Source organism: Cyprinus carpio, chromosome A17 (assembly GCF_018340385.1).
Source record: "Cyprinus carpio isolate SPL01 chromosome A17, ASM1834038v1, whole genome shotgun sequence".
Taxonomy (NCBI): Eukaryota; Metazoa; Chordata; class Actinopteri; order Cypriniformes; family Cyprinidae; genus Cyprinus; species Cyprinus carpio.
Window position 1 is genome coordinate 23,112,101 of NC_056588.1, and position 13,634 is coordinate 23,125,734.

The following is a 13,634-nucleotide window of genomic DNA, read 5'->3' on the forward strand; positions in this document are numbered from 1 at the left end:
CTGTCCGTACACCTCGTGGTGAGTGAAGAGACTGTAGACAGCTTCCCGCGTGTCGTGGAGAGCCGCTCCAGGAGCAGTGCTGATGGTCAGGACTGATTTGTATGGAGCCAGTGGGTGGAGGAGATAAACTGGAAGCAGAGACTGATGGGAGTCAGGTCACCACTGTGCTCCATGAACTGCTACCCGTCACCACCTACCGTGTCACAGTGTGACCCTGAGTATGCAAGCGGGAATGGGTCTCTCCATGGACACTGAGGGCACCACCAAAGGAAGGTCAGCACTGTCGGAAGTTTTGTTGTTTTTACTTTTGATTCTGTTTTCTTGAAATTCAAAAGAAGGTCAGCATAATACCATATTTATTATTCTTTCTAAGTTTCGGGGCTCTCCACGTGACCTGAGGGTCTTCAATGAGACCGTATCCAGCATGAGGGGTCTCCTGGCGGGCAGCTCCAGGCAATGTGCTCAATATCATGTGGGCCTACAAACCTGATGGTGGGGGGAAAGGAAAGAAATGTTTGTTAAAGGAGACACAACAACAGCTTTGCTGAAGAATTTGTCGCCGGACACCGAGTATGAGCTGTTCGTTAGTGCCCGTTACACCTCTGGCCTCGGAGCTCCACTGATGGGAACAGGCACCACTCTGGAAGGTAAGAGAGAATTCTGTATTACTTTTGAAGATTGTGCTTTCTACAAAAAACATTCATTTGTCTGCAGTCATACACTGTATATAATGAAAATACAAAACTGATGGGGGTTGGGTGGATTAAGACACCGTGATGGCAGTCTGCACCAGTGGTTGACCTACACTGCTTTTTTTGGCTACTATGAGCAATGCCGATCTATAGGATATAATACACATATTGCTTGACACAGTATTTTAGCAAAAGTCACTCAAAAATTGTTTTAAAAAAGTGCATTTTCAACTGACAAGGGCTGTCCGTCAAAAATGCTGGCAAATTCTCTAAAATATGATCATTCCCAAATATTGGCAGATATTGAACTTTATGATAAAGTGTTGAAGGGAAACTGCACTACTGACTGCTACCCTAATTGTTTCTTTGCACACTTCTATATCACACTCTTAACAGAGTACAGACGTACCTAAAAGACTTTCGGTGATGTCTGTCAGAGTGAAGTAAGCTCTAAATTTGGGAGCCAAATGGATGACCTTTTAGATGTGTCATCTAATGACTAATCTCACTGTGTGGATTCCCCAATGCTCTGGGTTTATACATTTGGTGTGTGGGCAGCAGATGAATTAGCTGAGGCTTGTAAAATGTCCTCACTCATGCTTGCGGCATTGCAAGAAGAGCGAATGGACAAACAAATCCTCGAAAAAGATATTGGTTTTGGATTAGGATTTCATCTTTCTAGTGTCTAACCGTGGGTCTAGCAATCGAATTTTGGGGTTTTAACTTAAATCATACAGTGTATAGTTCTGTTCTACTTTTCTAAAGTTACTAATTTAAAAACCACATCATGTCAATATATAGATTGCATACTTTTTGATACTGTGCTGGATTTTAGTGATTGCGTAGTTATTGTGTCTGGCTTATACGAGTGGTCTCGAACCACTAAGAGCCAGTTTATTTAACGTAAAAAAAAACCCTTCCTTTTTTGTGAATTACATGTCTCTCTCAATATTCTCTTGATAAAAAGCATGTCAAACTATCATTAACTTGTGGGCTTGTTGAATATTAGCCACTGCCAAACAAATTTCATCCAAGGTTTTAGCTTGAAAATAAATGCCCCAAACTCACTGCACGTCTTTCTTCGGATGTATTTCAAGCAGTGTCATATTGTAAATGACTGATTACAGCATCTAAACCGGGGACCGCTAATGACTGTCTCCCTCTCTTTATACAAAAGCACATATTTCAGAGGCTTGTTATGTATGCTGACTCAAGCCGCCTTTCAATGAAGAGTTAAAGGAAACAGTGACTTAATTTTTGGCCGATGACAAGGCGTTTTCCGAACTGAGCTGCGTTAAACTCCATATCCTGGAGCATAAACACAGCTTTCTTTGTTTCAGCCCCAGAAAACTCAGTCAAGGCAATTAGGAAGTGACCTTAAACAAGGGCTGTAGGGACCGACCAGCTCACACTCCATCTCCTCTTCAGCCTATTAAACTGAATTGTTAAAAATGCCATTACAATGCCGTTGGCTTGCATGTCTTCTTAATTCAAAAATGTAAACTAGTTTTTCTAAATCTGCCAGTTTTGTCCAGGGGTCTCAGAGCATCTTTGTGTCTTAACATCTGTTGAATGTGGTTGCAGTCAGCATGAGTTTTGTCTCATGATAGTTTTTGTGGAAAAATGGGCTTGGGCTGTGAGAATCTTGTCAGCACCAGATCTCTTAACCAAGACTTCTGCCCTGTTTTACTGAATATGAGCTGAATTCTGCGAGAAGAGAGAGGGGTTCCGACCTCATTTTCTCATCAAGTGCTCGCACTCAAGTTAGACCCAGGCAAATTTTGCAAATCTTAATCAGTGTGCCTATTTGATATTATCCAAGTGTAAGTCATGCAAGATAGTTTGAGATGTTTTCGTCAGCTTTGTATGGCAGTTGATGTTCAAAGATTTTTATTACCACCAATGTGTTCTCAGTTTGTGGCCACCCCACTGGTTCATAACTTCTTAAAGATCGATTTCTTAGATGTGTAATCTTTTCAGTGGCAGAGTTGCTTTTCTGAAATGGACACTGATGAGAAGATCCAGAAATTAACTCTATATGAAGTCTATATGTAAACCAGCTTCAAAGAGGAATCAATGGAAAATGGTGCTAAATTGTTCATTACGTTAAGATATATGTTTGTTTAGCTAAAGTTGGCACCTATGACCATAGGCTACAAAGCTTTAGCTGGTTCGATTTAGCCCTGCTGTTATGTACTTAAACTGCACAAAGAAAATGTGTAGTTATGTAAGCAAACATGTAAACATGTTACAATATACGTCCAGTTCTGGACTTCGGCCTGTATGGTTTGAATGAGGATGAATATGTCTGTAATATGCATGAGATGGTCAGTCAGAGTCAGCAGTACCTTGCAGGCAAGTGGGCAAGTTCAAGTCACAGCTCTTTTCCTGGACCCTGATCTTCCACTGCCTCCTGTGTAGCCTGGCATCATCCTGTCGAATATAGGCAAAAATCCTCATATGCATGGAGGTGGTCAGACCTTCTGTCAAGAGAGAATGTGTTTAAGCTGGACCATGTAGCATTGGAGAAAATTTGTCTTGCTTCCAGGCACTCCAAACTTTTCCAAAGTGAAATAATTCAGGGTGACAGTCACGTTAGTGCTAAAACTCCTGTTCCCAGTTAACATCAACATTTTGGTTGGATGGATTGCTAAAACAAGGATAAAAGAGGGAAAAATAGCATATGTGAAGGTCCGAAAGATGTCTGGTTTTAATCTGGCCTCAACACATAACAATATCAGGACAGCATTAATAAACTCATGCATGGTATTGCACTGTTGTGTCTCTGTTTAGTGGCTACATTTTTTATCAGTGCAAAACCACAAATGAGTAACCATTAATTAGCATGTGTTTTCTGAGTAGAGGTGCACTGCAGTGCCTGGCATTGGCACTTTGTCTTTATGTTAACAATCAAAAGCAGCCGCAGAAGGCAATAACATACCAATCTGCTCTCTTCTGTGCTCTGTCAGTAAAATCAGACCTCTATGCTGGACGTAGAAACAACTTCAGATCCAATCAACCTGGCACAGAGTCCTAAATTCTCTGTCCTGATTCATCTGAATTAGTTATTGGTATTCTAAGGCATGCATCATTGTTGGCTTAGTGATTTGAACAACGCACTTCAACTATTAACTATTAAACTTCAGTTCATAACATTGGTGTTACAAATACGAATTGTGTGTGTTGCTGCTTTACTAAGTAATTATGTTTTTCACTGGTGGGGTAATAAAAATGACTCCGAACCAATCAACACCTCAGCAATCTCACAACTTTTGCACAGGCAAACACCATCTCACATATTAAACTGGAACACACTCTGCAGAAAGAAATTGGGGATATAATTTTCCTCAGCAGTTATCCTGTCATTGCAGTCCCTAACCTCCCAGGTCTGTGAGCTATCTAGTCCCTGTTTGAGCTATGACGCAGAGCCTGGTAATTGCACTTTGACTTGGGCTGTTGTTTTAGAATGGGAAAATGGCCCGTTTTGGTTGTTTAGAGACGCAGAGCTAAATATGTGGGAGACAGGTGACTATCCTTAAGTCAGGAGAACCTGAGGTCTGGGTGGTGAGAGGGGAGAGGTAATATCGTGGGAAGTTTTAAACTGCAGTTATTCTAGTTCACTATGCTAGCGTCAGAACAAGTTCATATCATTTCAAGTCCCTCTCCCTCTCTTCTGCTAGCGGGCCACTCAACATAGGACTGCGAGAAGAAGAGAGCAAAGAAGAGGTAGGTGGTATGGTGAGAGATCAAAAAAGCGAGCTTACATCTGCAGTTTTAGCAGTCTGTGTTTAATGGATCGGGTTCGTGTTCAATGGAAAGTAGATGTCGATGACAGATGTGTGGCAGCAGGGAGAGAGAGATTATTTTTGCAGAGATGTTTTCCCGGGTATGCATTACTGACAGCAGTAAATCAAAGCAATCGCAAAGCTACCGGACGTTTTAGACAGATAGCGGCGAAGAGAGGAAGAAATTAGATAAATTGATCATTTAAACTGAAGAGTTCACTCAAATTCCTCAGAATTTATTTTGTTAAATAAACTATATAGTTTTCTTACTGTCGGGGGGGGAACACTCCCCGGGAAAACACTTGAAGAGACCACTGCCTTTTTTCTTCAGTGAAAGTATACTTTAACTCAGGCCTGTCAACCTCCAAAAAAGTACAAAGCCTTTGTTGTCCATTTTCCCAGTCCAGTTCCAAATCAAAAACTCAAAATGTGCTATTGCAAAATCTACAAGCGGTAATTAATAACCTAAAAAATCTGGTCACTTATTTGGGACTAATCAGTTATCTAAACCTGGCCAAACATGGGTGTTAAATGTTTTAGGTGATATAGTAAGTTGTTGCTCCTGACTTGAAAATTCCAGCCGGGTGGTGGGCACCAGAATAGGTATGTTTGCCATGCTGCGACCAGCATGGGATGTTAGAGTTTGTGGTGGCTAGTCCCAATTAGGGAAGCAAGAAGTGCTTGGTGAACAAGCTACAGACAATCTCAGCTTTTGCTTGAGAACAAGAACGCTGGTCCACCCAGCATAGACCAGAAAATATACCAGCTCTAACCCAGCATTAAAACCAGCTGGACCAGCATGGAATTCATGCTGTTTATGCTGCTTTATTCATCAGAGCTCTTAGCTGAATTAGGTGTCTCAGACAATCCTTAAAAATCATCAAAACATGCCCGTCATCTAACAAACTTGGACAGCACTGGTTAACACACAGCCCTGGTTAGACCCAACATCAGTATTTCAACAAAGTCTTTTGTGTCTTTTTTCTTCAATCATTTCAGAACTTGGTTCACCTACGAATTGGTTTACTTCGGATGTCAGAGAACAGTTTGTATAGCATCCTGGACTGCTGCCCCTGAGGCAACGTCGGCCCTTTATGCGGGTCACCTGGAATCTCCCTCTTTTCGGAGAAGCTGAGAGAGAAAACCGTCCCGGGGACAGGGGGGACATCACCTACCACTGTTCTGGACGGACTGACACCGGAGACCCGCTACAAAAGGTTTCTGTCTACGCTGCCTACCAGCCAGTAAGGAGGGGGAAGCCGCTGCATGGAGAGGAGACAACAGATGGTACAAGTCCATTCCCCAACACTGCGTAATGAATGCCGGCATTGACCAAACGCTCTTTACTCGCTATGTTCTCTGTTTGTCTGAGGGTGGGCCTCTCGTCCTGAGGTAACCACTACCCCAGAGAGGAAAAAAACTTGAACTTACTGTATATAATGTCAAGATAATTTGCACTGACATGACACGGATTAAACACTCAAGTGAAGTATCTGGCCCCACCAAGCTGTAAGAAGATCTGCGGAACAAATTTAAAATTACACTCAAAACAATTTCAGCTACTGGCAAATAGAGTTCAGTCATGTATTTTTTTTGCAGACGTGCGTTGATTGCTTGACAATGAATGAACACATTTTTTACCTAAAATGATTGGGACGAAACCACAAAGACTTACACCCAAGTCAACAAGCACACCACTTAAGGTGCATGTCAAAACTCGATACTTGCTATTGCAATTCCTTGGGCGAAAATCTAGTAATTATCAAGAGAAATCTAGTGTGAGAGGTGACAAATTTTACTCCCAGCAAATTTCACCGTCATGTTGCAGGTTGCTCCATAGAGTTGCGTGCAACAGAAAGCTGGCTATTTGCTAGGACAGTTCACAGAAAATCACTTTTTTATTCTTTTAAATTTGCAAATGACTCTGCAACCTTTAGAACACCCAAGCAAATCATATAGAAATATGCAACTTGGGACATTCTGGGAAGCCCAGTCAACACTCCTACCAAGTTTTGGATTTTGGGTTGAAGCATCACTTACATTTTCTTCACGAAAATGACAATGTCACATTTCTGTCAAGTTTAATGTCTGTTGAAGAACACTCTGCAAACGTAATGACATGCTCTCTGAAGTATGGCTGGAGACAAATAGCTCTCAAATACAGAAAACGTCTCAAGTGTTCATGTCTGAGTGAGTGGAAAAAAGTGAGAAGAAAAGAGTGACTTCCATTTCCTTTCATGAGCTCAACACCAGGCGGGGACAGAATGTCATTGCCATAGGTTTGCGTCATTGCCTCTAAAATACCTTTGCTGTGGGCTATTGTAACATATGTCCGAAATGTATGGATGTGTGTGTAGTGGATGGACTTTCATGATTTACTCATGCTCGCTATTAAAAGGGATGCAGGATTTCAACACAGCTCTACAGCACTTGTTTCACACCCTTACTTATCTCGAGTGGGGCAACTCACTCCAGTTGTAGAAACCTGGTTAAGCATGCTGTAAATCTGTAATTGGTTTATCTTGCTTCTGGTGGGTTGATTTATTGTAACGGTCATCTAAAAAAAAGTAGCAGCAGTTGAGCTGAAAACAGTCTTCTGGCTTAGGCAGCTCCATTTAATGGATGCTGCCATCACACTATTTTCTTACCTCCTTAAATACCAACATTAACACACATTGTTCTTGTTGGATCAGGGATTCTTTGTGTCATTTTCCATCCATAAAACCCGGTAAAACACTTGTGTCACGGCATAAAAGAGAACATTGCAGACAGTCTTAGAGTGTCTGTGTTTATGATGAAGTTACAACCGTTTCGGCGTGTCTGGATTCACCCGGTTTGGAGATCCGTGGTCTGTGTTGGATCAAGTTATCTTGGCAGACAAACTTTCATTATTCAGATGGTTTGCTTTCTCCTGACCCCTAGGAAATGAGGCTTGAATCAGTCCAATGTTTCCTGGACATGTGTCTTTCATTATCTACCCCGACCAGCATCCGCCGCTGCACAGAGGTTATTTACAGGTTTCAGAAAGAAACGAGAGAGGACCATGCGAGTGACATGGCCAACAGCACCTGGGGGGGGAGCCCCCACATGCAACCGTTGTCAATTACAGACCGTGACTTATCAACCTCAGGGTGGAGACCCGCCAGTTGAGCTCTCAACAAGCACCCAGGGGGCACTAACACTTTAGTCCTGAGACGGACCTCTGCAGCCACAAACCACCCTACGATCTCAACCAGTGGTTCCCGTCTACCCAGTTTGGCAGCAGTTTGGTTAATGGCAGACCACGCCCAGGAGCCGGCACACGTGTCAGTATTTATTTTTTTTTGGTAAGTTATAGCAGACTACTTGTCCCCACACCTATGAGAGTGCCGCTAGCCGTTTATCTTGAACGTGAACAGTTCCTCCTCTTTGGCCTGTCTTCATATAGACCCCTTTATTTGTACTTCTGCACACCTTAGGTTAGTGTTTCGCTCTATCAGCTCTCCCCAGACACCTGCAAACTTTCCCAGACAAACTACTAGAACCACATAGTTTCGTCGGGTGACTGGGATACACGCTCCTGGGGATGCTGACGGGGATCCAAAACCTCCCGGTACCCACGAGGCCACCCCTTCGCAATCCCACTGGGCAGGGCAAAGGGACCCTGCCCGCCGCGAGTTAGCTAGTCGGCCCCCCCTACTGACACACCCACGGGTTATGCGAGGAGCGAACGCCGCCTAAGAGACGACACCCGCGCTGCCAGACAACCCATGCAACAAACCTACACAGACGTCTCGTTGCTCCTTGAAGATATGCCCTATAAAACACCGTTCCCACAAGTCCCCCCCCGCGTCTGTACAATCCAAGAAACCCCATGGACACAACAGTACTTCTTACCACACATGTTTCCTGACGTACCGTCTATCCGCACGAAGCCCTGTAGGCACAAACATCATCGAGCTTCCCCCAGGTCTACTCCAATTGTTCCCTCTGACCGTTCAACGCCAACACATAGTTTCGATTGATCACCCCTGGAACCTCCCCAGCCTAGGACTAAATTTAGACTGAATACTGCCACTGCTGTCGGTCTGTAAGAGTGCTGCTTTAAGAAGACCGATATGTACACCATTATAAGGTGTTGGTCAAGATTAAAAAAAGGAGAAAGACAAGCCGTGATAGTTCAAAGCATCAAAATGGCAGTGAGTTGAACGATCAGGCAATAAGTGGAATGACAACGGTTGCACTCCACATCGACTATGTGTTTTTTATAGTAACTGGTTGATTATGGGACAAGCGCTTAATATGAAAACTTTGCATGGTACTTGAATATTCTGTGCTCTTTGCAGCCTATACATTTTATGTTATGAGACATTAAAATAAGTGTATACAAATGTTGCTAGAAGCATTAAGCTACATAAAAGGCTATTTTCTTTAATAAAAGTTTTCTGATGGAAAAAAAACTTACGGAGCGTTGTGTTCATTTTCCAGAGTGTCTAGCAGCTGCTTGGCTAGTTATATAGTATGCAACACACAATAAGGTGATTCTGAAAATTTAGTCTTTTAAAAAGTCACGTCTTAGCGACATGAGGATTTAGTATAAAAAATGTAAGATAAAAAAACAGTGGACAGCAGAGAAGGCAACTTGTTTGCATTCAGGTGGCGCAGACTCAGAGCTTAAGGAAGGTGTGCATGTCAGTGAAAACACATGGAACTGTGATCTATTAGCATTTTAAGGTTAGATAGAATAAGAACGCTGCCTGATTGTGTTCTATCATCTCAGAGGCCCAGGCACTGAGTATAACAGCAGTGAGTGTGTTGGTAGGAAATGTAGGAGGGAGGAGAGGAGTATGCCTCTGAGTAGGGCGAAGGAAGAAGACCACCCTCTATGATGCCCCTGAACTCCACAACCTTTGACTCCAGGTGTGATTAATAAATTAAAAAAAAACTACCATGCTTTCTGAAGAAACCCAACCAACTGCGAGTACTCAAAGTTACTGCAGCGATTCAGCTCAATATATAGGAAAGTTACTTGAGTTCACCAAAACCAATTAGCATACAGCATCTCCAACAGGCAGGATAGATGGAACAAATCTACTGCATCTGCTCTTCATTTAGTGAATCCATATATAACAAAGCGTAGGTTCTTTGTCAGTTTTGAATTGGAAAAGTAGGCTGCAGTCTAGTGCTTTGAGTGATGGCAAATACCTTTCAGCACAGCTAATTGTGTTGTGAAAGAGCAGACAGGGTGACTGCGCCACATGGTAGCCATGTCTCTGCCTTTGCATGGAAGGACTCTTGAATTTCAAGAGCGAGGAAGATTATCTGCTCACAATTACTAATGCTTTACAACGGAAAAAAGTGATACAGAGAATGAAAGCTTTGCACGTGGTCGGTTGACCCTGGTCTGGAATGTTGCTCCTAATTGGAAACAGATCCGATGGTGAGGGTCGGGTGACTGACACCGGCAGGAGAGGGAAAAGCAAATATTCCCAGACTAGAGCTCTGAGGTTTAACACTCAGCTTGTCATTTGCATGTGACACGCACTAACAAAAAAATAAAAAATAAAAATAAAACGCCACCAATACTGTGACTTTTTGGACTAGTTCTATGGAAATATTGGGACATGGTTAACACTGGTTCTCATTATATTATATTTTTCTCATTATATATATAAAAGTTGAATGGTTTAATTTCTAAAATCTTCAGGTTACTTTACAGTGTTAGAAATACTTATTTTCTAATAGGTAGTAGCAGCTTTTTTCAGATATTATATTTGGTCCACTATGTATAGACTAACACACCACTCCACTAGACATTCAAAGACGTTTGTGGCAGGTCAGTAATTATTATTCTTATAATTTTAATTAAATAGATACTTTTATTTTGAGCAAATCTGCATATTAAAACGGTATTAAATTGAATGTATAAAATTACATAAGAGGTTCTCTTTATTGTCAAATAACAATACTGTTCTTGTCGACGGTCTGTATACTGAAAAAAATGAAAATAAATGTATCATGGTTTCCCTACAAAGATTTAGACTGCTGCAGCCACAAAAAGTGAGAAACTGACTGATTGAAATCAGCATATTAGAGGATGATTTACTGAGAAGAATTCATGTGACACTGAATACTTGAGTAATTGAAAATGCTGAAAATGCTGAAAATACAGCTAGGATCACAGCAATACATTTATAATCACTTATTTAAAATATTCAATAAAGAAAAAGATTACTTCGCAATTGTAATATTATTTCATAATATAACTGTATTTATGCTGTTATTTTGGATGTTTGAGGGGCTTAAAACGGACAATCCACCTTTGTCTTTCCTTTTCAGTTATTCTACACAGACATTTTATTTTTTTCATTTCCCATTACAAAGAAGCATTTCACTGTATAACTTTATAATCAGTACAGAGAGAGGGACGCGTAGCTGTGAATATTGATTGTGTTTTCAAGATAGCTGTTAAAAAAGGTCCATCTTGTAATTTAAGGCATATTTTTTAATTATCTGTATTATTTTGGGCGATAGACGGTGAGGGTAGATGAACCGGTTGGTTTTTTTTTCTGGTTTTTTGCTGACTTGCCTAACGTATGTTCTGGCTTGTTAGTGTTTAGAATTTTAAGGCGCAGTTCATAACTTAAATGTGAGTATTTCCATATGACACTGGAGGGATAAAGCACCTGTTTGGCGAATAACTCTCTTTTAAAGCTATAGATAGAAATTACAACAGGCAATGTCTAGATAACACATTTATAAACATAATAACCCACAGCATTAAACACATATTAGCTGGCTATATCATTGACTCTTATCTTAGATCTTTTTTCTTTTTTGCCCTTAGGGAATGATCTATCAATCAGACAATTATGCAAAATGTTGTTTTATGAAGCAGGGCCAGCAAACGGGCGGCACTTTCCCACCGTCTTTCCCTTCATTCAGGTGTTGGAGAGACAAGCAAGAAGGGTTACCGAACAAAGACGAATCTTACAGAACTGAATGTTATTTTAGCATAACATGCAAAAAAAAAAAAGATGAGTGTTCCAAAAATGCCAAAATAAACCCATTTTGTCAGGGCTGCCTGACTGTAGGAAATGTTTGTGTGTTGAAGTATGTCTAATCTCTTCATCGCTTATTACAAATCACATTTTTGATGTTTCCCTATTCTTGGCAAGTTTAGTACTTGTTCTGGTGGTATTCATTTTATGATAACTGACTGAATGGTTCTCCTGGTCAAACACAGGGTAATGTGCAAAAACACAGCCCCAGGCTGATAGTGTCCTGCTTGTTGCATGGATCTTGGAGCTCTTAGGTGGGTACACTGCAACTTTGAGACCATAAGGATCTTTCACAATTGGTTGCAATGGTGGAGTGCCTTTGACATCGGGGACCGGAATCGTGTCCAGATTGGTAAGAGAGATTTATCCTCGTATCCAAATTGAGACGACTCCCCCAACCATAAGTGCGCTGCCACACAGGCCAGACATAATCCCAACAAGTCTCCATTACTTTCTTTTTTTGAATTCTCTCCTCAAGTCTCAAGTTTCTCAGATGTTGGATTTCTCCTAGAAGAACAAAAGCACATAGCATTTGTGTCACTTACTATAATTGTATGTGCTTTTTAGAGTTTCAGAAGATATCCACATGATAAGTTGTGTGTACTAATCTCGATCGAATTGGAGATAAACAATGACCATGTGACCTAAGGACATGCTCTCAGATCGAAAGATCAGTGTTCTTGCGAGTGCTATCCCACATAACACAAAAGTGTATTGCCTATGAGATGAGAGTTCTTAGGATGAGTGTTTGGGTACTACCCATGTATCTATGGATGTCACTTGAACTTTGCTGTTATCCATTATGTGTCTCCTTGAGCACCGAATGTAACCGGACGCTCTTAAAGTCTCTGCAGGGGTATATTTGGTGTGGCAATAGCCAAAAAATACAACGTATGGGTCTTTTATTCCCAACAAATCATTAGTATATTAAGTAAAGATCATTTGTTACATGAAGATATTTGTGGATAACGTTTTCTACTGTAAAGGAATTAATTTCAAGACGTACACTGTTTCGTGCACGCGCTACTATGGTCTCTCACTAGACTAAGAAATGAGATTTGGACAAGTTTTAAAAAGGTGATTTTCTAACAGGATTATATAAGACATTACTTATTACTGTTTTTTTGCACCCTCCCGAGTTGTCACTATGATACTTCAAAGTAGTTCGATATCTTAGAACCCAAATCTTGTAGGCGCTATCTCTAAGACGAAACCATACATCAATGAGAAGCTTAGCTTAGTTGGTGCTCAGTCCTTCCCTACAGATGATGTGATGTCTAGCGACGACGAATGTTTTTGAACACAAAACTGCATCCAATTTAAGAGCTGGTTGTTGTAGCCACAGCCGAGGGACACATTTGTTTCTTATAAATTTTTTACTGCTCTTCAAACATTTTAGGATAAAAAAATGTGTGTGTGTATATATATATATATTAGGTCTTTTGAACTATAAAAGAGAAACTTCTGAGCAATGGCATCTTCTTATGTGTTTATTCATAAACACTGTATTTGTATCGTTTATAGGTCTGGCACAGTACAGTGGAGACCCAAAGACTGAGTGGCACCTAAACACTCACAGAACCAGAAAAGAGCTGCTGGATGCCGTGGCCAGTCTACCCTACAAAGGAGGAAACACTCTGACTGGTAGATCATATTTTATTCTGATCTATATGTCAGACCAAACACACTTGATTTTGTTATGGTTGTTTTGAGGGTAGGAGTGAATTGCAGGCAATCAGAAGAAGTTTATTGATATCTGAGTCCAGAATGTAGGCAATGGAAACGAAGGTCTACCGGTGGCGTGAGAAGAAGCTGGATGGTGAGGAAGTCGCAGGTGAAGGTGAGAAGCGGTCAATGGATGAAATCGAGGAACAGGACCGGGTTAACTGACTTCTGAAGACGACAACACGAACACAATCCAGCACCGCGAACCACGGAGAGCCGGTAAACCAGAATAGGAAGTGGAGAACATGACGGCGGATCTGACAGCAACAGACAGAGAGAATGGGTGAGTAATGTGCTGAGTGGGAGATGGCTTCAGATAGGAGCGAGACAATAAACACACAGGTGACAACAAAAACCCCAACGAGACAATGGAGACCGTGAGTACACAAACA

At 41.3% G+C, this 13,634-nt stretch overlaps 1 pseudogene; it reads left to right on the top strand.

Moving 5' to 3' along the window:
- LOC109078110 overlaps positions 1-13,634 on the top strand; it is a 64,127-nt pseudogene that overhangs the window by 11,723 nt on the left and 38,770 nt on the right.